This window comes from Leptodactylus fuscus, chromosome 2, assembly GCF_031893055.1.
Source record: "Leptodactylus fuscus isolate aLepFus1 chromosome 2, aLepFus1.hap2, whole genome shotgun sequence".
Lineage (NCBI taxonomy): Eukaryota > Metazoa > Chordata > Amphibia > Anura > Leptodactylidae > Leptodactylus > Leptodactylus fuscus.
The window spans coordinates 4,893,848-4,919,891 of record NC_134266.1 but is presented as its reverse complement, the minus strand read 5'-3'; the positions used below and the strand labels follow the sequence as shown (position 1 = coordinate 4,919,891).

General features: G+C 44.0%; 1 protein-coding gene across 1 annotated transcript in view; it reads right to left on the bottom strand.

Annotated features, from left to right (window-relative positions):
* The window catches only part of LSAMP (limbic system associated membrane protein), a 1,679,098-nt gene that overhangs the window by 868,808 nt on the left and 784,246 nt on the right, over positions 1-26,044 (bottom strand). The gene's annotated exons all lie outside the window — the stretch shown is intronic.

Genomic DNA, 26,044 nt, shown 5'->3' with positions numbered 1-26,044 from the left:
ACACATATATGCAGTGGTGCTCTGACACATATAGGCAGTGATGCTCTGACACATATGCAGTGGTGCTCTGATACATATATGCAGTGGTGCTCTGACACATATGCAGTGGTGCTCTGATACATATATGCAGTGGTGATCTGACACATATATGCAGTGGTGCTCTGACACATATATGCAGTGGTGCTCTGATACATATATGCAGTGGTGCTCTGACACATATGCAGTGGTGCTCTGATACATATATGCAGTGGTGCTCTGACACATATATGCAGTGGTGCTTTGACACATATATGCAGTGGTGCTCTGACACATATAGGCAGTGGTGCTCTGACACATATATGCAGTGGTGCTCTGATACATATATGCAGTGGTGCTCTGACACATATGCAGTGGTGCTCTGATACATATATGCAGTGGTGCTCTGACACATATGCAGTGGTGCTCTGATACATATATGCAGTGGTGCTCTGACACATATGCAGTGGTGCTCTGATACATATATGCAGTGGTGCTCTGACACATATATGCAGTGGTGCTTTGACACATATATGCAGTGGTGCTCTGACACATATAGGCAGTGGTGCTCTGACACATATATGCAGTGGTGCTCTGATACATATATGCAGTGGTGCTCTGACACATATGCAGTGGTGCTCTGATACATATATGCAGTGGTGCTCTGACACATATGCAGTGGTGCTCTGACACATATATGCAGTGGTGCTCTGACACATATAGGCAGTGATGCTCTGACACATATGCAGTGGTGCTCTGACACATATATGCAGTGGTGCTCTGACACATATAAGCAGTGGTGCTCTGACACATATATGCAGTGGTGCTCTGATACATATATGCAGTGGTGCTCTGACACATATGCAGTGGTGCTCTGATACATATATGCAGTGGTGCTCTGACACATATGCAGTGGTGCTCTGACACATATATGCAGTGGTGCTCTGACACATATATGCAGCGGTGCTCTGATACATATATGCAGTGGTGCTCTGATACATATATGCAGTGGTGCTCTGATACATATATGCAGTGGTGCTCTGACACATATATGCAGTGGTGCTCTGACACATATATGCAGTGGTGCTCTGACACATATGCAGTGGTGCTCTGATACATATATGCAGTGGTGCTCTGACACATATATGCAGTGGTGCTCTGACACATATATGCAGTGGTGCTCTGATACATATATGCAGTGGTGCTCTGACACATATGCAGTGGTGCTCTGATACATATATGCAGTGGTGCTCTGACACATATATGCAGTGGTACTCTGACACATATATGCAGTGTTGCTCTGACACATATATGCAGTGGTGCTCTGAGACATATATGCAGTGGTGCTCTGACACATCTATGCAGTGGTGCTCTGACACATATGCAGTGGTGCTCTGACACATATATGCAGTGGTGCTCTGACACACATATGCAGGGGTGCTCTGACACATCTATGCAGTGGTGCTCTGACACATCTATGCAGTGGTGCTCTGAGACATATATGCAGTGGTGCTCTGAGACACATATGCAGTGGTGCTCTCACACATCTATGCAGTGGTGCTCTGACACATATGCAGTGGTGCTCTGACACATCTATGCAGTGGTGCTCTGACACATATGCAGTGGTGCTCTGACACATATGCAGTGGTGCTCTGACACATATGCAGTGGTGCTCTGACACATCTATGCAGTGGTGCTCTGAGACATATATGCAGTGGTGCTCTGACACATATACGCAGTGGTGCTCTGACACATCTATGCAGTGGTGCTCTGAGACATATATGCAGTGGTGCTCTGACACATATACGCAGTGGTGCTCTGACACATCTATGCAGTGGTGCTCTGAGACATATATGCAGTGGTGCTCTGACACATATACGCAGTGGTGCTCTGACACATATATGTCCAACAGTAGGACATAGACGTGGAGTAACCCCAGGCTCCTATCTCTATCAATTATATAACATCTTCTTCAGTCTCTAAGTCTTATACTCTCTCCCCACAATATAAACCCCTTCTCCTCCTGTCTGTGTTCTTGGTTGTGGACTCAGTACAGATTGACTTTTAATATTTTGACTTTAAGTATTGTGATTCTTATACTGAGTGTAATAGCACAGTCACAGATCCACACAAGGACAGATACACTCACATACCCTATGCTCTATGCTGCTGGCCTAGGAGTGTCACGAAGTGACTCAGTTTCTTATCTCAATGAAATGTTTAAGTCTTACCTCTTACACTTGTCCACACTGTATTATCTGGGCATCCGTATTTCAGTCTGAGTGTCTGAGACCCTAATCTGTCTAATCTCTCCCCGCACAATGGACAACTTCTCCTCCTAGGTCTTTGACAAAGAGCAAATTGAGTTCAAATGTTCTGACTCTTAGAATCACTGAGATTGATACATTTTTTGGGGTTCCCCCATCACTAGTCCTCAGTCCCTCCTTGATTGGCTGCTACTTCCATTGGCATTCTGGGGAGACCATGTTATTCTTCTCCAAGGCCGGTGTTTTGTTAGAAGGCTCCTAAGCTCCCCCTAGTGGTGGCAGAATTATACCATATAACGGTATATACAGAAGATTTGTAATTCTGTAAACAGTAAGTTGGTAATGTCATATGTAAATGTATCAGCGTCATGTACCGTATATAGAGAGCCCCATTGCCCTCCATATATACAGCTCACATATGACATGGCCGCTTACCCGCCGCTTCCTTCACCCCCACGACATCTACTACGGCCACTTACTACTTAATGCGCAGTTAAGAACCTTTTCAATTACGGCTCCTATTAAGTGACCTGTTAACTGCTTGTTAGCGAGCGGAAAGAAGACACTTTTGGTACTTTTCTGCCCAGTTTCACCTAATGCTGCATGCTAAATTTACCATGCTGTTAATTACGGCCATTAAAGTGTAATATCCCCAGATTACACGCTCCATTTCCCACTAGTAGTGATCAGAATTCATGATCAATGGTTCAGCATTGCTCACGTCTCCCTTTATGGGTCTTGGGGCTTAGGGCCGGCAATGTGATCGGAGCCTTAGCCTACTGAAATCCGGATTCTCCTTTATAATTGGGATCAAATAGGAAATTTAAAGGATAAAATAAATATCTCCCATTTGTGTTGTAACGCTCTGGTTATATGCAAATATAGTGCGTCGGATATACATAAAGTTTCATGGGCCGCTCTGTGGAGCCGTTACAGGTGCTGGAAGACACAATTCTTCAGAAAAAAAGTCGCAAAATTCTTTATAAAAAACGGCAATATCTCTGTTTATTACAACTTAGGGCCATTTCTATTTCCTGTTACATTATGGATTCTACATTGTAGCAATTCATAGAGTTTAGCAAATTGTTGCGACAGGCTGGGATTCGTTACAAATAGAGATGAGCGAATAGTATTCTAAACTCTTGTTACCTCGCTCCATAGGAATGAACGGGAGCGGCCGATCGCGAAGGGGTTAAGCACCTGCAGCGCGCCGGCCGCTCCCATTCATTCCTATGGGAGCGGAGGTATTTGAATCTAGGATTCGAATACTATTCACTCAACACTAACTACAAAGTTTACAAAAAAACTGGAAAGTTATGGGGTTCACCACCTACTAACCAGTATTATACACTGCGGTGTCATCAGTCTCCAAAATATAATAAGCAGAAGCCCAGGGGATATGCGGAAACATAATAAACACCTTGAACCCCCTTGGGGTCCTTTCCGTTTGTCTACTGTCCTCTTTTGGCCTTATGGATGACATCAGGGACCCTGGGGGATCGCTGAGACCTCACCAGTCATATAGGGGTGCCAACATTATGATGCTCGTGTTAAAGTGACAGGCCCACCTGTGTTCCCAGACCCTAATACTGGCCACTGTGGTGCCCCTTAAGATCCTTTAATGTCCCCCAGAGGCTGAAAAGGACCGGGAAATGAGCAAAGAGGAACTGAACTCTGTGACGGAGCCCAGGAGAGGTGAGTGTTAGGGTTGAGCCCATCTTGAGATTTCAGGATCGATTTTAAAATCCGATTTCCGATCATTTTCCAGCTGATCCCGATCGTGAAATTTGCTCAATCGCCGATCGGGATCTGATCTTTCCCGATCCCGATCGCTCAATGCTTCTCTAAGGGAAAAATCACTTTTGAGGTTGAGCTGATCTTGAGATTTCAAAATCTGATTTCCGATCATCTTCCAGGGTGGAGCGATTGGGTTCGGAAAAGATCGGATTCCGATCGGCGATCGAGCAAATTTCATGATTGTGATCGGCTGGAAAATGATTGGAAATCAGATTTTAAAATCAATCCTGAAATCTCAAGATCGTCTCAACCCTATGGATCGGGATCTGATCTTTTCCAATCCCACTTGCTCAACCCCATTGTTTGTTACCCTTGTGAACCTCCCCTGGATCTCCATTTATTATACTCGGGGGTCTGAAGAAACTACCGCCAAAGGGCAACAATGGAGCTGGAGGACCGCGCTGGGAGGTCACCAGAGTACCAGGGACAGGTGAGATTTTTGGTTTTTTTATACTTCCCCAGACTAATTAAAAACTAAAATTTAACCCTATTACAGGCACATGTTCTTATTGGCCTTTGGTTTCCCTCTCTGGTGCTTTCCTTGCCTTTCATGTGACCTCGATAACCAATCATTGACCTTAATGGAAGTGCGACATAGTTGGTCAGGTCGGATGGCTTAACCAACTAATGCTCGGGATCGTTGAGGCCAGGGATTGGGCACTGAGGCCACAGGGTTGACCATTGGCTTCATCACTGGAGTGCTGGAAATGGAGACCAGACAGACCCATTGGAACCAAAGAGGGAATTGGGTATGTGGGAGAAAATCGGAAACCCATGCAAAAATGGGCAGATCATACAAACTCCATGGTTAGGATTGAACCCAGGACCCCATTGTTGCACTGCTAGCCATACAACATAGCTAATAATGGAGGTGCAGTTGCATTTGGGTGATGACCCTTGAAGGGGTGCAAAGGGCACTCTGCCACTTACAAAGACATGGTTATCATAGATGGCACATGGTAGGCGGAGAGTCTCAGTACTGATATTGTGTTAGGGGGCTTAAATATGTATTACTAATATGTAAAATCCAGTATTTTTCATCAACCTTGCAGCACTCCATAACACAATGACTGGTAAGTGTATTTTTGCAGTAAATATTTAGTAAAAGCCTGCGATTTGTCTCTGCGTTCTGTGCACTTTCTCACCAAAAAGCCACCGCCGGCGCCAACTCCCGCTGTGCCACAACAAACTGTGAACGACAAGTACAACACTCACATATCAAGGAAAAAATCCCCACAAATCCTCTGGAACTGCATCTGACAAATGTAATTTTTCATCAGTCTCTGGCATTGAAAAATCCTGAACGGCGGTGGCTGAAATGCGCGGCGCGGCTTAGAGCAGGCGGCTCCGAAATAGCAAGTGAAAGGCAATTAATTGTGTATGACTGAAAGCTGTTGAGGTCTATTTGTGTAATTATATTTATTCAGAAGGAACAAGGAGAAAAGGAAATTTTGCATTGTGTAAATACAGTTTGACCCGCAGGTAAATTCTTTCTTTCCAATCTGTGTATTTCCCGCTCGTTTCACGTACGTCGCCCGGTAATCGCCCTGCGCTGACTTGTAAATATTTAAATTAGACTCAATGTTCACATAGGAAAGGACGAAGAGTTTTCTGCTTACTTAGCACCAGCGATGACTAGTCCAGGCCGAAAGGAAGGGAGGAAGAGGAGTAGAAGGAGACATTGGGGATTCTATTGGGCGCCATATTGGACCCTTCTCTTATTGCTCATGTGTGGTGTGATCCAATCTAGGTTTTTGTTTCTTTACAGAGACTGTATTATTAATATGGGACTAATAGGAAAGAGTTATCTACGGTGAAAGTGGTCAATGCTTAGCCCATAAGACACATTAGGGGTACTATTGGGCGCCATATTGGACCCTTGTCATCTCCCTCATGGGTGGTGTGATCCAATCTACAGCTTTGACTCTTTACAGAGACTGTATTATCAATAGGGGACTAATAGGAAAGAGTTATCTACAGTAAGAGTGGTCAATGCTTAACCCATAAAAGACATTAGGGGTACTATTGGGCGCCATATTGAATCTGTAATGGAGTCGTGTTTAAGGAGTATCCAAATACACTGCAGCCTACCTAGAACTTTATAGAGGCCAGAACATTAGTTGGGGACAAAATAGGAAAGGATTCTTTACAGTACTTGCTGTCAATCCTTAAGACCACCCAATGACATCAAGAATACCAGTGGGCACCATGTTGAACCCTTCTCTTCTTCCACATGAACCAACCTAAAGCTTTGTCTCTTTACAGTGGCCAAAATAGAAAGGGGTTCTTTACAGTAAAAGTGATTAATACCCAAAAGACCTTAAGGGGTTTTCTTGGGGTAATTCTTTTAATTTTTTTCCTGCCCGAATTGTATATTTGTTGAAAGACAGGCTTCCAACACCAAGTTGCATGATTGAAACGAATACCAGCACCCTCCTTCTCCTACTGCCTCTTCTTATTCAGTGGTATTACATGATTATGGGGGCTGGCTTTACTATAACACCAATGGAGTCCTGCAGCCCCATATTCACATAACAGCATTGAACACAGAGCAGATGAAAGCAGAGGGAGTTGCTGGTTCTGATCATGTAACCTGATATTGGATCCAACTGGAAGCCCGATGTTCAACACCTAAAGAACCTCCACAAATCCGCAGAATGAAGATGTTGTGCTGCTCCTTGAGCACTATGGTTCAGTTTCCACATGTATTGTACTGCTCCAATCTCCTCCAACCAGTGTGCAGAGAAATACAACGTCGCTTCATTCCCCAGGGTAGAGTTCTCTGCACAACAGGCCAAAGGAACCTCATTGTAAAGAGATTCCATTCAAGGGTTTCCTGCACCTTCAGTCTTGGGGACAATGGTGGGTTCCAAAGACTAGACTTCCTCCGATCATGGCAAGTCATGGCATAATCTAGTGACGTATCATCCCTTTTTTTACATGGGAATATTTCTAGATTAATCAATGGGAGTCTAGTATTAACCTTTAAACTTTTGGTGGGCCCATGAAGGATTTACTTCGCTCCTTGTGCAAAGTTGCCAACTTTTACTCAAGGAATATTTCATTGGCTTTCTCATTGGATATGATCTCTACATATAACAATGGCTGAACTTGATGCAAATGTCCCTATTTTGGTTCTGTGTTAGTCCAAAGGTTGAATTGCCCTTTTATCTGTAGACAGTAGAAGACCTTGAGCCAGCTTACTCCAATTGCTCGGTGATACTAATGTAGACGTTGCATGGACCAGACATGACCGAGGATCTTCTAGTGGGCCCAGGGTCTATGGTTTATTTCCTATGGGGTTGTTGGAGGGAGTTATTTTACCTGGTGGACCCGCAGAACCTCAGACCTTCCCTGGGAACTTCCAACTCTACAGCAGCCAAAGAGCAGCCTCTCTAGTTATACCCTTGCCCCAGTGTCTCTGTTCTTATCTGGATATTTGCAAAAAAAAAATGTTGTCTGGATGAAAGATCCTCGTGTCTATTCTCCTCACTGCTTCTACTCTTTTACCAAGTCAACAGAAAGAACAAGATGTGAGGAAATGAGACGTGTTTGCCTAGAGCGTCCTCCGTAGAGCTACTCAAACAAGGCCGGTGGAGGCGAGGATGTCTCCGTAATATCATCCCTTGTATTCACTGTTTGCTAACCTGCTCAGAGAACACAGACTATGGGCCAGGGAGGAAATTGGCCTCCCATTCACAACACATCATCTTTATTGTCTGGAGGCCAACAGGTTGCGTAGTTCTTGTTAGTTGGAGGAAATTGTTCCGGCAAAACTTTTAACTATTTCAATGGCAAATGGGAATTGTAAAATGGAAAGAAAAAAATATCTTCAAAAATGGAGAAAAAAAAAATGCAAGAAGGTTTCCCATCATCTGTACTGTATTGTAACTCCAGCCACACCGGGTCCACCAGGTTTTTGGTTTCAGATACTTTTTGTGCATGGTCTACAAGGGTCACGGCTTTGGGATGTGACATCGAGCACCAACAGTTCTGGACGTGTTTTGCTACTTAAACTAAATCAACAAATAGAGGATGCAAAAAAACAAACTGTGCAACATTGCACCAGATTTGCCATCCAACATCAGACTCTGTGACCAGTCGAGGGTTGGTAAGACTGTCTGGTCTAAGCTACACTGTCTATATACTAGATGGGATTAGTAAATCTGCCCTCATGTCTACCTATTGTCTGGAGCGTTCCTTTAAAGAGGACCTGTCACCACCACCAACTACAAATTTTTGCAACCTTCAATGGCCACCTCTCCACTGATTATTTTTCTATAGCCCCCACCATTTCTGAGCTACGGGTACTGATAGTTACAGAGTCTAATATGCTAATTAGGTTCTCCATTGTCAACTTATCACTCTACAACCTCGGGCCACCCTTAGGAGAGTAGAGCGCCTACTTAGCAAATTGGGTGGTGAAATGAACAGCACTGATTACTCAGGAAAAAATGTCATCTGTGTCGGAATCAGTGGAGTGGTGACTATTAAAGGAGGCAAAGAGTTGGAGTTGGTGGAGGTGATAAAAGGTCCAACCTTAACCCCTTCCCAACATCTGCCGTACTAGTAGGGTGGTGTTTAAACATGGCGGCCGTGGGGGAGCTGGACGGCCACCATATTCACCTGGTGTCTGCTGTTCTATACAGCCGATACCTGATTAACTACTCCGGCACTGCTATTTTACCGGGGATCACTGGAAGCTCCAGGGCCGGCATCGCATTACTATGACACCCAGGAGCCTTGTGACCTGACATTCAATACATTCTATTGCAGGCTACCATATGTAACTGGCTATGAAGACACATCTGAGGCCTGTACGTCACGTGGGGGTCAATGACATCTTCAAGTCCTCACTTTACTCTTAACTAATATGGACTGAGCTATTTTTGTAATGTAGTGCGAGGTTTTGCTTAGTCAGCGATTTCTTCAGGTTAGTTACAATTCTATCGAGTCCAGTCAATGCCTTGTATTCCAATACATTATTACCAGCCAGGAAGGACCTAATATAGATGTATCTTCATTGTGCCCCTGCTCACCATCACAACCACCAACGCCCATATTCATACTTAGGGGGCAGTGGTGCAAACCTTTGTCCATACCCTTGAGGTGCTTAGTCAATGCACTTGTTACCAGACCCAAGGACATATATACCATGAAAGGAGACCGGAATGGGCCCCAGGTAACAGGGTCCTGGATGGTTAATAATTGGTGAGAGCTTGGGTAGGGCTGATAATCCTACATGGGACCATTCCCTCGCGACAGTACCCCGGGGCTGGACCACAGAAATCCTCTGTTATACAATGTCGAGTGTTTACTGTGCAGCAATGTGCAGAATATTTGGGATATGACAGAATATCAGACTCCGGAGACCGGGAAACCAAGTGCATATCTAGGCAACTGAGCAACGGTAACGTGTGTGTCACTTGGAAGAATGACAAGGAAAATAGACAAGTTAATTTGTTCTTTTTTTTTTTTGTTCATAATATTCTAAACGTTGATGATCTCCATGGGAACGGAATGCCCGGGAGTATTGTGAAGACTTTCTATACCCCGTGCTCCAAACTTACAACCGAAACCGCAGCGCACAAAAAAAAAAAAAAAAGTTAATTATCGATCCTGCAGTCAACATCTCTGTTATTATGTTTCAGGGGCGATAACTCATACAGGAGAATAATAATTACTGGATGAAAGTTCATTAGAAAATGGGAACATATTCCATTCAGACGAGAAACAAATCAATAGTCACATTGTGCAGGCGCTGTAAATAAGAATTTATAATGGGGAACGTCAGGTAGGACCCGGGAGAGTCTGTCCTCGAGACTTAGGACATGCAGGAAGATTCTAAGGATATGTTCTTGGTTATACAGATCCACATAAGAGGCAAATCAGACAAAGGGAGGTCCAGACATGGGGAAATCCAGTCAATAAGAGGTCAGACAAGCCGTAGTCTAGATCAGACATAGTCCTGGCAAAAGGTAGTCCTGAGTAGAGAATATCCAGGCAAAGGATGGATCAGGCATGGAAGGATCCCAACAAGATAAGGACCAAGCAGGGCTCAGATAATACATGGTTCATACAAGGACCATGATTCAGATAGAAGGTGCAGTCCGAACAAGGTAAGGTCCAGTTTGTCTCAATCACCCCTTCCTTGACAATTCCTTGCCTGGATCTCGTCTTGCCATGACCACCACACAAGATAATACAGTCAAAAGGTGGTCCAAGCAAGGTGTGCGCTGGACAGGACAAGGCCCAGGTATAAAGGTGGCCATGGCTTGTGGAGATCCAGACAAGGGATGGTCGTGGGAAGAGTGATTCAAACAATGGATGATGCAGCCAGGGAGTGTCCAGAAAAGGAATGGACTAGACAAGTGAAGGTTCAGGCAATGGATATTCTTCTCAAGTTGTGGTCAAGATAAGGTATGCTCAAAAACAGACACGGGCCAAGCAGGAGGTGGTCCTGATAAGCTGAGGTCCAGGCAAGGAATAGTCCAGAAAGAAGTGTGGCAGACAAGGGATGGTCCAGGGAAAGGGTGGCTCAAGGAAAGAATTGTACAAGGTGTGGCCCAGGTAAGGGGTTGATCAAACAAGGGATGACCAAGGCAAATGATGATCCAGTCAACAGGCTCAAACAAAGAGTGTTCCAGAAACTGTGGTCATCCATGCAAACACACAAGGGAAACCCAGGTAAGTAGTTGGTTGACTAGAAGAAAAGTTTCCTAAACAAATGTGTTCCAAACAGTATGGATTAGACAAGGAATATCCCAGACAAGGGGTGGTTTATTGTCCTGTGTGCACATATTGCAGCATTTTTTATTACTCCAGTGTGTATTGTATGCTTTTGGATTGTTGCAATGCTGATTCTATGTTGCACATTGTATACTTCCATATTTGTCCATATATTTATGGCTGTTACTTTGTAATAATCTGCATCCTCTTTTGGTTTATTCTACACAGTGTCTGCCTTGTATAGACAAGATTACCTTGCTGCCAGATGACAACCACAGTGTGCGGGTCTTGCAAAATTCACTGGAGCCTTGGAATGTTCCCTTAAATTATTGAAAAAAAGAAAGAGTCGAGCATTGAGCAGGATCTATTAGCAATCGTATCATCCAAAGTGATCAAAAAGATCATTGGAGGAGGTAAAATTGTCAAAGATAAAATATAAATAAATAATATAAGGAAATACAAATATAAATTATGAATAATAATAATAATAATAATAATAATATATAAAAAATCTAAAACTACAGAAACATCACACCTAATACAAAATCCTAGACAGAGCCATAGAAATGCAGCATATATATATATATATATATATATATATATATATATATATATGGGAAACAAGCCCTGTGGATGATGATGGTCTGGATGATGGATGTTGAGCCTCCTAAGTACAGATAATTACAGCGGGAAAGGAAGTGAAATGGCCGGGGTGAGGAGTTGAGCGTCCAGCGGCCCCTCTCTCTGACTGATGGCGGCTAATGTCACACAGACCGGGCCCTATTACCAAAAGGAATGAATAAATAAAGCCAATGAAAGTGTAAAAAATACATATTTTGGCCGGAGGCGCCGCAGCCGCCGGCTGATTATTCCTCATCTAAAATTCCATTAAGTATGGAAGTGTTCATGGACCCATCGGATATGTTCTCCCTGCAGCTCCCTCTCCCCCCCTCCCCTCGCCGGGGACGTTACGGAATAAGTGTTACAGTATTTATAAGGGGTGATATGGCCGCACGCGTAATGTGTAATTAGGAATAGAATTATCCTATAGGAATGTGAGAGAAGGAGAATGAAACATGTCCAGCGCGGCGCCCCCTACGGTCACAGACATTACTACACTATCAGCTCCTTTACAATAAGGCAATGCTACAGGATCAGGAATGGAAATATGACAAAATATAAGAAACCGTCCCCTATAGTTACTCAGTCCCCCACCACATTGCATGTCCTAGGCAATATGGCTTCTAACAGCGCCCCTTAATGGCTTGTCCAGCAGTATTTCAATGAACAAATGGGGCAAAAGCTCCAGCGCCCTCAGGAATCCAGGGGCCACTATCACCCCCTCTCAAAATGATTCCCAATAGGATCTTGTTACAGCTTGTTTACACTGCTGATTCTATGTTGCACACTGTATACTTCTATATGTGTCCATTTATTTATGGCTGTTACTTTGTAATAATCTGCATCCTCTTTGGTTTATTCTACACTGTGTCTGTCTTGTATGGACAAGATTACCTTGCTACCAGATGACAACCACAGTGTGCAGGTCTTGCAAAATTTACTGGAGCCTTGGAATGTTCCTTTAAATTATTGAAAAAAAAAATAAAGTTGAGCATCATCTATATGGCAGTCTATGCCAGTTGGGTAGTATTATAAAGTGTTATTATTTTGGCAAGGTGTGGTGATATCATTTGGGTAATGTACAGTACGGTGGTATTAGTTGGGAATGGTTTGGTGGTATTATTTGGGCAAGGGGCAGTGATATAATTGAGGATTATACAGTACGGTTTTATTTAGGCACACTGTGGTTGTATAATTTGGTAATGTACAGTACGGTGGTTTTATTTGGACGATGTGCGGTGATATGATTAGGCTAATGTACAATATGGTGGTATTCGTTCGGCATGGTTTGGAAGTATTATTTGGGCAAGGGGCAGTGATATAATTGGGGATTATACAGTACGGTTTTGTTTGGGCATACTGTGGTTGTATAATTTGCTAATGTACAGTACGGTGGTTTTATTTAGGCATGGTGCGGTATCGTTTGTGATATCGTCATACCTTGCACCAATGTTCAGCTGAGTACGTTGTGTCAGTAACTTTATCTGTCATCCTCTGTGACATATAAAAAAACAATATATATATATATATCTGCTTGGAATTTACCAAAAGACAAACTTAGCTCTGCTACATTGTAATATTAAGGCTTGTGCCAAACAACACTCAGCTCTGCTACATTATATACAATACATTATATCAATGGCAATATTCTGTCGCCACTAGAGGGCTCCATCATATGTCACCATGTAGGGGCAGAAAAAAGCGGTCATGGTGGGTACGGGTATGGAGCAGATCAATATGACTTGTGTCGCATCACAAACACAGCTCTGCCCCGGCTCTATGACCATGTACTAGGTCCTATGCCAACCCTAGAGCCTCCACTACACCTGACAATGTCGGCTCTGCTACATCACAATCACAGCTCTGCCCCAGCTCTATGACCATGTACTAGGTCCTATGCCAACCCTAGAGCAGCCACTACACCTGACAATGTCGGCTCTGCTACATCACAATCACAGCTCTGCCCCAGCTCTATGACCATGTACTAGGTCCTATGCCAACCCTAGAGCAGCCACTACACCTGACAATGTCGGCTCTGCTACATCACAAACACAGCTCTGCCCCAGCTCTGTGACCATGTACTAGGTCCTATGCCAACCCTAGAGCCTCCACTACACCTGACAATGTCGGCTCTGCTACATCACAAACACAGCTCTGCCCCGGCTCTATGACCATGTACTAGGTCCTATGCCAACCCTAGAGCAGCCACTACACCTGACAATGTCGGCTCTGCTACATCACAAACACAGCTCTGCCCCGGCTCTATGACCATGTACTAGGTCCTATGCCAACCCTAGAGCCTCCACTACACCTGACAATGTCGGCTCTGCTACATCACAAACACAGCTCTGCCCCGGCTCTATGACCATGTACTAGGTCTTATGCCAACCCTAGAGCAGCCGCTACACCTGACAATGTCGGCTCTGCTACATCACAAACACAGCTCTGCCCCGGCTCTATGACCATGTACTAGGTCCTATGCCAACCCTAGAGCAGCCACTACACCTGACAATGTCGGCTCTGCTACATCACAATCACAGCTCTGCCCCAGCTCTATGACCATGTACTAGGTCCTATGCCAACCCTAGAGCCTCCACTACACCTGACAATGTCGGCTCTGCTACATCACAAACACAGCTCTGCCCCAGCTCTGTGACCATGTACTAGGTCCTATGCCAACCCTAGAGCAGCCGCTACACCTGACAATGTCGGCTCTGCTACATCACAAACACAGCTCTGCCCCAGCTCTGTGACCATGTACTAGGTCCTATGCCAACCCTAGAGCAGCCGCTACACCTGACAATGTCGGCTCTGCTACATCACAAACACAGCTCTGCCCCGGCTCTATGACCATGTACTAGGTCCTATGCCAACCCTAGAGCAGCCACTACACCTGACAATGTCGGCTCTGCTACATCACAAACACAGCTCTGCCCCGGCTCTATGACCATGTACTAGGTCCTATGCCAACCCTAGAGCAGCCACTACACCTGACAATGTCGGCTCTGCTACATCGCGGCGGTTGTGTCTCAGTATTATTATTTCTGCGCTGATCTGTTGTCGCTACCTGTCACCAGGCTGGGAACGTATTTACCTCGCAGACAATGGCGGGAAGGCAATGTAATCATTTTCTTGGCTATTTCACAGACGACTTGCCGCTCTCGCCTGCGGGGAAGTCTGCGCCATTCTTAATGCCGGGAATGTTTTCTTAGGTGTCAGGCGCTGGTATCGGCGCGCTGCTTAGTGTTTACTAATTTATTACGTTTGCTTAAAGAATCCGCTTATGAATAGGGCAGAGACAGCGGCGCGAGCATCAGCCCGGCCCGGAGACGACGCCGCCACCATTGACAGCGCTGATAAATAAGCGGGGGAGGGCACGGGGTCACAATGACCTTTTCGGCGGCCACTTTTGTGTCATTTTATGTTTCAGTTTTCGCCGCTTTGTCTCTTTATTGTGGTTTTTGTTACATGGGCCTTGTATTATTTCTCGCCTTCTTGGACCTGCTCTTTGTCATTTTGGGAGGGAACATTTCGTGATCAGGAGCGGCGCGGCGGCCGGCTCCTCCATTTTATGTATTTTCCTTCATTTTCAGCTTCCAGGTGAAATCCTTTAACCATATTGAAGTAAAACGTTTAACTAGTCATCGATGTATTAGAATGAAGGGATAACAATATCGCCATTGTAGCCTTATGGATGTAGCAGAGCTGATGGGGTGTAGGGACAGATCCCCTATAACATAAAGCCAGTTCCAAGATACATAGATTATAATCTACATTGTCACGGAGCAAAGGTATACGTCTTCCTCCGGATGGTCTTTTGAATCAACACGGACGCAAGAGGTCGGGAGACAACAGCAATTTATTGTAATCCACAAAGTTAGTAGCCGGCTGTGGTCACATCAACCGTAATAACAATAAGTCCACAGAAGTCACAATCCAATGATAACTTTGGTTCCTTGGTCCTGTAACTAAATCCTGGCTCTCTGCAGAGCTGTGCACCGGCCGGCTAACACATACTAACTGCCAGCTATATACTATATACTAAGACTGTTACACCTATATCTGTGGGTGGGAAGGGCTGAGTGTCAGATCCTTCCCCCCTCACCTATACCAAGGAGAGCAGACTCCCTGTCTACTATGGACAATGCACCATCCAACATCTTCTTGGAGACACTGATCAGATTATCTCCACCCATTGTCCTCACTAGTTAGAGGTATTTGCATACAATGTGCTAACACACTAGACCCTAATCAGCCAACTACACATTGATGTATACAACAGGTTAGAGAATACATTCCACATGAAATATATATTACACATTGCCTATAGTATAGACTCTAACCATCCCGTGACAACCCCTCCCCCTCTCATAACATGTGCATGACACAATTGGCCTACACAGGTAAATTGGGGAATGCACATCAGTCTCTATAGCTCATATGTCCTCCTGCCGGGATAACCCATCCGCGTTCTGGTGTTGGTTCCCTCGGCGGTACTGAATGGTAAAGTTGTAGGGTTGAAAGGCTGGCATCTGGCAGAAAATCCGGTGGATCCATGTTGGCTTCTCCCTGAGCTTGGCTTCGGGTCACTGCTCCCACAAAGTGGCACTGTAGATTTCCAACATCGTTGCCTAACAGAACATCGGCCGGCAGCCCGCTCATCACACCAATTGTGCATCGTTTTGGTCCATAACCATAGTCGAGTTCCACGGTAGCTTTAGGAATACGTTTCCGAGTACCTCCTGCCAACTCGATAGAAAGGCCAGGGCCCTCCTCTAGGGCCTCGGGTCGTACCACTCGGGGGTCCGCTACCGTTAGGAAAGCTCCCAAGTCCCGGAATCCAACAACTGTTCGGCCATCCAGGAGGACCTCCTGCAAGTGCTTCTGCTGAAGGTTTGCGGGATGTGTGGGGGAAGGCTGAATCCCATAGACCCCTGGAGGTGGAACAGATGGGTCATTCATGGAGTCATCTGGAAATGGGGCCACACTTTCTGTCCTAGGGGTGGTTCCCAGGTAGTGAATAGGCCGGGATGCCACGGTGGCCCGTGCCCCCATGTTAGCAGGGCAACTAGCTTGCAAATGTCCAGGCCGCCCGCACCCAAAACATCTGCGCTCTAGCATTCTTCCAGTAGGTAGTTGTCTAGGGACAGGGTTGTTCATAGCTGGAGGCCGATGGGCTGGGGCAGGGGTAGAGGGGGAATTGTAATCCTGAGGCCGGACACGAAAGGTGGTTGGCTGGCTGAAGGGTGTCTGGGGGACTGTGGTAGTTTTCCGCTCCTCTGCAAACAACCTCTTCCACTGCGGCTTGATGGTCAGGCCCTCATCTGCAAGGGAAGCAGCTTGCTCCACTGTGGCTGGGTTCCATTCCAGCACCCACTCACGGATCTCAGCGGGGCACTGGGAAAAGAACTGTTCCTTAAGTATGACTTGGAGGATTTTATCGACTGTGACAGCCTCCTCTCCTTCTAGCCAGCGCTTGCATGCTTGCTTCAACTTGTGGGCGAACATGTGGAAGGAGCTTCCCCCATTGTAAGACAAAGAGCGGAACTGAACTCGGTAGGTCTCTGGAGTGACTGCATAATACTTCTGCACCGCTCTTTTAATGGCCTCATAGTCCCGCTGATCACTAGGGTCCATGGCTCTGAGAGCTTCCGCAGCCCCATCTCGTAGGTGTCCCACCAGATACCGGACCCAATCCTTCTCTGGGACTTCCATCAGGTGGCACTGGTGTTCGAAGTCCTGAAAATATCCATCAACATCCCCAGCCGCTTCCTCAAAGGTCTTGAAGTGTTTATGCGAGACATATGGTGGTTCTCTCACTGTTGGGCTGGGGGTCGACGTTTGATTATAATTCCGCGTAGTTATCTCAGCCATTCGCATTTCATGCGCCATTCTTTCCTTTTCATGCGCCATTCTCTGTTCCTCCTTCTCCGTTTCCTGAGCCCTCTGTAATGCTCTACTCCTTTGCTCTGCAGTTGCTTCTAGCCCCAGCACTGCCAATTCCTCCTCATACAAAACAACCCATCTGCTCTTTTGGGTCTGTACCTGCCACTCCCGTATCTCTACTGTCTCCTGGGGGCAGCCCTCCTCATGGTCGCTTTGCAGGGTCATCTCCTCCAGTGCCTCGATCAGTTGCTCTTTCGTTCTTCCCTGATAACTCAGGTTTAGTTCCCGGGCCCTTACTTGTAGACTTGCCATAGTCCAGTTCCTGTATTCTGAGGTTGTGGCTCCATTAATCGCTGGGCTGCTGTAGTCCATCTCGCTGTCCGCTGTTGATCCCACCGCTGCCACCAGTTGTAACGGAGCAAAGGTATACGTCTTCCTCCGGATGGTCTTTTGAATCAACACGGACGCAAGAGGTCGGGAGACAACAGCAATTTATTGTAATCCACAAAGTTAGTAGCCGGCGGCGGTCACATCAACCGTAATAACAATAAGTCCACAGAAGTCACAACTCAATGATAGCTTTGGCTCCTTGGTCCTGTAACTAAATCCTGGCTCTCTGCAGAGCTGTGCACAGGCCGGCTAACACATACTAACTGCTAGCTATATACTATATACTAAGACTGTTACACCTATATCTGTGGGTGGGAAGGGCTGAGTCACAGATCCTTCCCCCCTCACCTATACCAAGGAGAGCAGACTCCCTGTCTACTATGGACAATGCACCATCCAACATCTTCTTGGAGACACTGAGCAGATTATCTCCACCCATTGTCCTCACTAGTTAGAGGGATTTGCATACAATGTGCTAACACACTAGACCCTAATCAGCCAACTACACATTGATGTATACAACAGGTTAGAGAATACATTCCACATGAAATATATATTACACATTGCCTATAGTATAGACTCTAACCATCCCGTGACATACATAATCCTACCTAATATATATATATATATATATATATATATATATATATATATATACATACACTCACCGGCCCCTTTATTAGGTACACCTGTCCAACTGCTCGTTAACACTTAATTTCTAATCAGCCAATCACATGGCGGCAACTCAGTGCATTTAGGCATGTAGACATGGTCAAGACAATCTCCTGCAGTTCAAACCGAGCATCAGTATGGGGAACAAAGGTGATTTGAGTGCCTTTGAACGTGGCATGGTTGTTGGTGCCAGAAGGGCTGGTCTGAGTATTTCAGAAACTGCTGATCTACTGGGATTTTCACGCACAACCATCTCTAGGGTTTACAGAGAATGGTCCGAAAAAGAAAAAACATCCAGTGAGCGGCAGTTCTGTGGGGGGCGGAAATGCGTTGTTGATGCCAGAGGTCAGAGGAGAATGGCCAGACTGGTTCGAGCTGATAGAAAGGCAACAGTGACTCAAATAGCCACCCGTTACAACCAAGGTAGCCAGAAGAGCATCTCTGAACGCCGCACAGTACGTCCAACTTTGAGGCTACAGATGGGCTACAGCAGCAGAAGACCACACCGGGTGCCACTCCTTTCAGCTAAGAACAGGAAACTGAGGCTACAATTTGCACAAGCTCATCGAAATTGGACAATTGAAGATTGGAAAAACGTTGCCTGGTCTGATGAGTCTCGATTTCTGCTGCGACATTCGGATGGTAGGGTCAGAATTTGGCGTCAACAACATGAAAGCATGGATCCATCCTGCCTTGTATCGGTAACGGTTCAGGCTGGTGGTGGTGGTGTCATGGTGTGGGGAATATTTTCTTGGCACTCTTTGGGCCCCTTGGTACCAATTGAGCATCGTTGCAACGCCAAAGCCTACCTGAGTATTGTTGCTGACCATGTCCATCCCTTTATGAGCACAATGTACCCAACATCTGATGGCTACTTTCAGCAGGATAATGCAATGCCATGTCATAAAGCTGGAATCATCTCAGACTGGTTTCTTGAACATGACAATGAGTTCACTGTACTCCAATGGCCTCCACAGTCACCAGATCTCAATCCAATAGAGGAGCATCTTTGGGATGTGGTGGAACGGGAGATTCGCATCATGGATGTGCAGCCGACAAATCTGCGACTGCAACTGTGTGATGCCATCATGTCAATATGGACCAAAATCTCTGAGGAATGCTTCCAGCACCTTGTTGTATCTATGCCACGAAGAATTGAGGCAGTTCTGAAGGCAAAAGGGGGTCCAACCCGTTACTAGCATGGTGTACCTAATAAAGTGGCCGGTGAGTGTATATATATATATATATATATATATATATATATATATATATATATGTAGTTCACCCACTGGCCACATGGGGCAGCCATCACACTACTAAACACTTCTGACTGTGTCATGTTATCCAAAAGGCTCAAAGCTGAAGAGAGATGGTCACATGACCCCGGGGTCCTCAAGGAGCGAGAACCACATGGTCCGAATCAGCAACTACTGCAGGGAAATGCAACATAAGGTGACAAGTGTCCCCACTTTCTTCAAGGTCTGACCCTCCGGACCCCCGGCCGCCCTAATGAATGGCCCTAATTTATACATGAAGATTGTGCCAAGCAAAATATGGATGTGTGTATGTGTATGTGTATACAGTGCCAATGGCATAAGTGTATGTATGTGTGTATATACGTGTATCTATGTGAATGTGTGTGTATATCATATGTAGTGTGTGTATGCCGTAAGTCTGCAGATTTGTATATACGTGTATCTGTGAATGTGTGTATATGTGTGTGTGCAGTATTTGTAGTGTGCATGTAATGTATGTATGTGTCTACGTGTGTACATGATACATATATATATATATATATATATATATATGGATAAATTTAGGTGATGTTTTTGTATTGTGCTTCCACCACAAGGGGGCAGTGTGCACCGCACCATTCACTATAATACAGGCTCTGCAGCTGATCTGTATAACTACAAAGCTCACAGACACAAGTTCTTGTTTTCTGCCTTTGCCCTTCAATGCAGTTGGTTGTTCTCTGTTATCAGCCACTTCAGACTGGGGTGAGAGCGGCCGCCTGTTATAGCTGCCCCCACCATGTTATAGGTGCTGAGTACAATTACTAGAGTGCAATGTAAGACTAGTCAGCACCTGCACCGCATGACAACATCAGCTCTGCTGTGCCTGTATTCACACTGTATGGGGGAGATCACACGAGAAGAGATTTCAGCACTAGAGTGTGGACAGCGACTTATAGGAAGACTGAGAATCTATAGAGGAAGCTAAAGAAACAAAAAGTCCTCAGTAATAGCCAAGAACTAAAGAGGCGCCAATGATACTCTATATACATCCTATACACGTGCTATGTACATAATACATACATTCTAGAAATATACTATATACACACTATATACATCATATATACTGTACAGGCTATAGACATACTATATACATCCTATACACGTGCTATATACATAATATACACATTCTATAAATATACTATATGCATACTATACAAATACTATACACATACAATATACATAATATATACAAGCTATAGACATACTATAAAAGTACTATATACATGTTATACACATAATATATATATATATATATATATATATATATATATATATATATATATACACACATACCCTATACATATTACATACTGTACAAACTGTATAGATACAGATGTAGCAGAGATGAGAGAGACAATTGTTTCTTTTAGTTGTTAGAAAAAGAAATTAGTATCAACTAAAGCCCTAAGGATAATATATAGTGAGACAATGTAACATCACACAGACTACAGCGGGGGACGGCAACTGGTGTAAGACTACAACTCCCAGCATGCACACCTGTTGTACTGTTCTAGGAACTTCCTTGTAAGTGAAAAGAGAATTCTGGGAGTTGTAGTTTCACAACAGCTGGTGAGCCGAAGGTTTCTGACTCCTGGTGTACAGTATAATATAGATAGATAGATAGATAGATAGATAGATAGATAGATAGGAGATAGATAGATAGATAGATAGATAGATAGATAGGAGATAGATAGATAGATAGATAGATAGATAGATAGGAGATAGATAGATAGATAGATAGATAGATAGATAGATAGATAGGAGATAGATAGATAGATAGGAGATAGATAGATAGATAGATAGATAGATAGATAGATAGATAGATAGGAGATAGATAGATAGATAGATAGATAGATAGATAGATAGGAGATAGATAGATAGATAGGAGATAGATAGATAGATAGATAGATAGATAGATAGATAGATAGATAGATAGGAGATAGATAGAAGATAGACAGATAGATAGATAGATAGGAGATAGATAGATAGATAGATAGATAGATAGGAGATAGATAGATAGATAGATAGATAGATAGATAGATAGATAGGAGATAGATAGATAGATAGGAGATAGATAGATAGATAGATAGATAGATAGATAGATAGGAGATAGATAGAAGATAGATAGATAGATAGATAGATAGATAGATAGATAGATAGATAGGAGATAGATAGATAGATAGATAGATAGATAGATAGGAGATAGATAGATAGATAGATAGATAGATAGGAGATAGATAGATAGATAGATAGATAGATAGATAGATAGATAGGAGATAGATAGATAGATAGATAGATAGATAGATAGATAGGAGATAGATAGAAGATAGATAGATAGATAGATAGATAGATAGATAGATAGATAGGAGATAGATAGATAGATAGATAGATAGATAGATGTTTCCTCACTACTGACCACACTTTGCTCCGCTGTACCGGCCACCTGTCGCTCAGGCTGGTAGTCCGGGAGCTCGGCCATTATCCCAGGTCCTGTCATTAGACATCATTCAGACTATAGATCCTGCACCCCAGAGATCCGTCTGTTCAGACACAACTGGAATATCAATGGAGCCACCAGGGACGGGGACATTGCCAATACCCGCCATATGGTGCTGATATAATAGGTTAGATGGAAGGGACACATATGGACCTGTCCATAAATCCAAACACTGAGGTGACAGCTGGCGCCGACACAATGACAGGGAGTAGGAGAGCAACGGAATACAGCAAAGAGAAAACATGGCAGCTACTATCATTACATAGTGTAGGGAAATATACTGAACTTTACATCATACTCAGCGCTGCACATCTAATGAGGCGAGGTGAGGCGGACGCTTCAGGTGGCGCTCTGGAGGTTTTTTTTCCCCTAAGAGACGCAGACGTCTTATTGCAGGGTGAAGAGGAAGCAGCGGGAGCAGCAGTGATGTCGGTAAGTATCAGACCTTTTTTTGTTGTTTAATAATAGGCTGCTACCTGCTGGAGAAACTCTGTACCTTCCTCCCCAGGCCTGCTCACTGCCGCCCCCGGTTTCCCTTGTACTATAGGCCGCAGAGGGCGGCTGTGAGCAGGCCCGGGCCCAGGCCATGATCCCACTACCACTATTATTATACTCAGGGGTCTTTTCAGAGCCTCAGGGGAGGTGAGGGAACATAATAAAAAGTTTTTACTCACCTCTCCGGGATTTGATATTACTCCTAGGAGGATTTGGGCCTACATGGTAGTGCCCAGACATTATAGTAGTTACCGTATATACTCGAGTATAAGTCGACCCGACTATAAGCCGACACCCCTAATTTTACTGCAAAAAACTGGGAAAACTTATTGACTGGAGTATAAGCCGAGGGGAGAACATGCAGCAGCTACTGGAAAATGTCAAAAATTAAAATGGTTGGAGTTTTTGGGTGCAGTAGTTGCTGGGGAAGGGGAGGGGGTGTTTTGGTTGTCTATCTGCCCCTTCTCTGAGCCTGAGGACTGTTTTTTTTTTTTTTTTCCCCCACTTGGAATATAGGGGGGTTTTTTTTAACTATTTTTTTAGCCCCCCCTGGGGGACTTGAACCTGCAATCATTTGATTGCAAGTCCATAGACGGCAATACAAGTGTACAGGTAGTCCTCGACTTACGACGTTGATCCGTTCTTGTGCGGCGTCGTAAACCGAATTTCGACGTAAGTCGGAACCTACCATACCGACGCCGCGTAGGAACGGATCAACCCCCCCCCCCCCCTTTAAAATAAAACCCTGAAACAGAATGTGAAACTTACTGTACGGTGCAGGGTGGGCGGGCGGGCATTCAGGCCTCCTCTTTCTCCGATGTTCCGTCCTCCTCCGGCGCTCGCAAGCTGATAATGGCCTGGGCGCATGCGCAGTAGCCGTAATAGAAGCATCATGATACTGCGCATGTGCCCTGGCCATTATCAGCTTGCGAGCGCCGGAGGAGGACGGAACATCGGAGAAAGAGGAGGCCTGAATGCCCGCCCGCCCACCCTGCACCGTACGGTAAGTTTCACATTCTGTTTTAGGGTTTTATTTTACAAGCTCACTTGTAACAGCAAGCTGCCAGCATTGATTCTCCGCAGGCTAGTCCTTGCTAGCTGGGAGTGCTGGCAGTTTTCTGTTACAAGGGAGCTGTCGTAACCGCGAAATGTCGTAACCCGGGACCGTCGGAACCCGAGGACTACCTGTATTGCCGTCTATGGGAGATTCTCTACATTACTATTGTGAATGGTCATAGACCAGCCGCAATAGTAATATAGTGATGACAGGCCTGGGAGCCTTCATTAGACTCCCAGATGTCATCGGAACAGGACGGCTCCTGCGATCTCGCTGCACAGGAGTCGGCCTGCAACTTTAAAGGTATGAGGCCGGTGGTGACCAGCCCCGGGGCTCATTTTAAACTTGGAGAGGGGAGGACATCTCCAGAGGGCACCTCCGCTTTAATGCTTACAGCGGAGATGCCAAAGGCTATGCCTGCAATCAGAGAATGCATCTGTAAGCGTTACAGCGGAGGTGCCGGTTTCTATGGTGACCGCTCTGCAAAGCGGCGCCATTACACTTACAAACAGGCATCCGGACCCGGCACTCAGACACCGAGGCGGGTGCCAGGACCCACAGCATCACCATGCTCCTGCCAGGAGCATGGCGATGCTGTACATTAAAAATGCAGAAGTACTTACGGTACTTCTGTTTCCACGCCAGGAAGCAGACACACGCCGGGTGCGGGCCTGAGATTACCTATTAGAGCGGTGGGGGGGCGGGGTCTGCTATCCTGGCCTGCTAGCAGAAAATTACCGTAATGACTCTAGTATAAGCCAAGAAGCACTTTTTCAGCACAAAAACTGTGCTGAAAAGCTCAGCTTATACTTGAGTATATACGGTATATTCTTGTACATAGGAGGCAGTATTATAGTAGTTATATTCTTGTACACAGGAGTAGTATTATAGTAGTTATATTCTTGTACATAGGAGTAGTATTATAGTAGTTATATTCTTGTACATAGGAGGTAGTATTATAGTAGTTATATTCTTGTACATAGGAGGTAGTATTATAGTAGTTATATTCTTGTACATAGGAGGTAGTATTATAGTAGTTATATTCTTGTACATAGGAGCAGTATTATAGTAGTTATATTCTTGTACATAGGAGGTAGTATTATAGTAGTTATATTCTTGTACATAGGAGCAGTATTATAGTAGTTATATTCTTGTACATAGGAGTAGTATTATAGTAGTTATATTCTTATACATAGGAGGTAGTATTATAGTAGTTATATTCTTGTACATAGGAGGTAGTATTATAGTAGTTATATTCTTGTACATAGGAGGTAGTATTATAGTAGTTATATTCTTGTACATAGGAGTAGTATTATAGTAGTTATATTCTTATACATAGGAGGTAGTATTATAGTAGTTATATTCTTGTACATAGGAGGTAGTATTATAGTAGTTATATTCTTGTACATAGGAGCAGTATTATAGTAGTTATATTCTTGTACATAGGAGGTAGTATTATAGTAGTTATATTCTTGTACATAGGAGCAGTATTATAGTAGTTATATTCTTGTACATAGGAGCAGTATTATAGTAGTTATATTCTTGTACATAGGAGGTAGTATTATAGTAGTTATATTCTTGTACATAGGAGGTAGTATTATAGTAGTTATATTCTTGTACATAAGAGCAGTATTATAGTAGTTATATTCTTGTACATAAGAGCAGTATTATAGTAGTTATATTCTTGTACATAAGAGCAGTATTATAGTAGTTATATTCTTGTACATAGGAGTAGTATTATAGTAGTTATATTCTTGTACATAGGGGGTAGTATTATAGTAGTTATATTCTTGTACATAAGAGCAGTATTATAGTAGTTATATTCTTGTACATAGGAGTAGTATTATAGTAGTTATATTCTTGTACATAGGAGGTAGTATTATAGTAGTTATATTCTTGTACATAAGAGCAGTATTATAGTAGTTATATTCTTGTACATAGGAGTAGTATTATAGTAGTTATATTCTTGTACATAGGAGTAGTATTATAGTAGTTATATTCTTGTACATAGGGGGTAGTATTATAGTAGTTATATTCTTGTACATAAGAGCAGTATTATAGTAGTTATATTCTTGTACATAGGAGCAGTATTATAGTAGTTATATTCTTGTACATAAGAGCAGTATTATAGTAGTTATATTCTTGTACATAGAAGCAGTATTATAGTAGTTATATTCTTGTACATAGGAGCAGTATTATAGTAGTTATATTCTTGTACATAAGAGCAGTATTATAGTAGTTATATTCTTGTACATAAGAGCAGTATTATAGTAGTTATATTCTTGTACATAGGAGTAGTATTATAGTAGTTATATTCTTG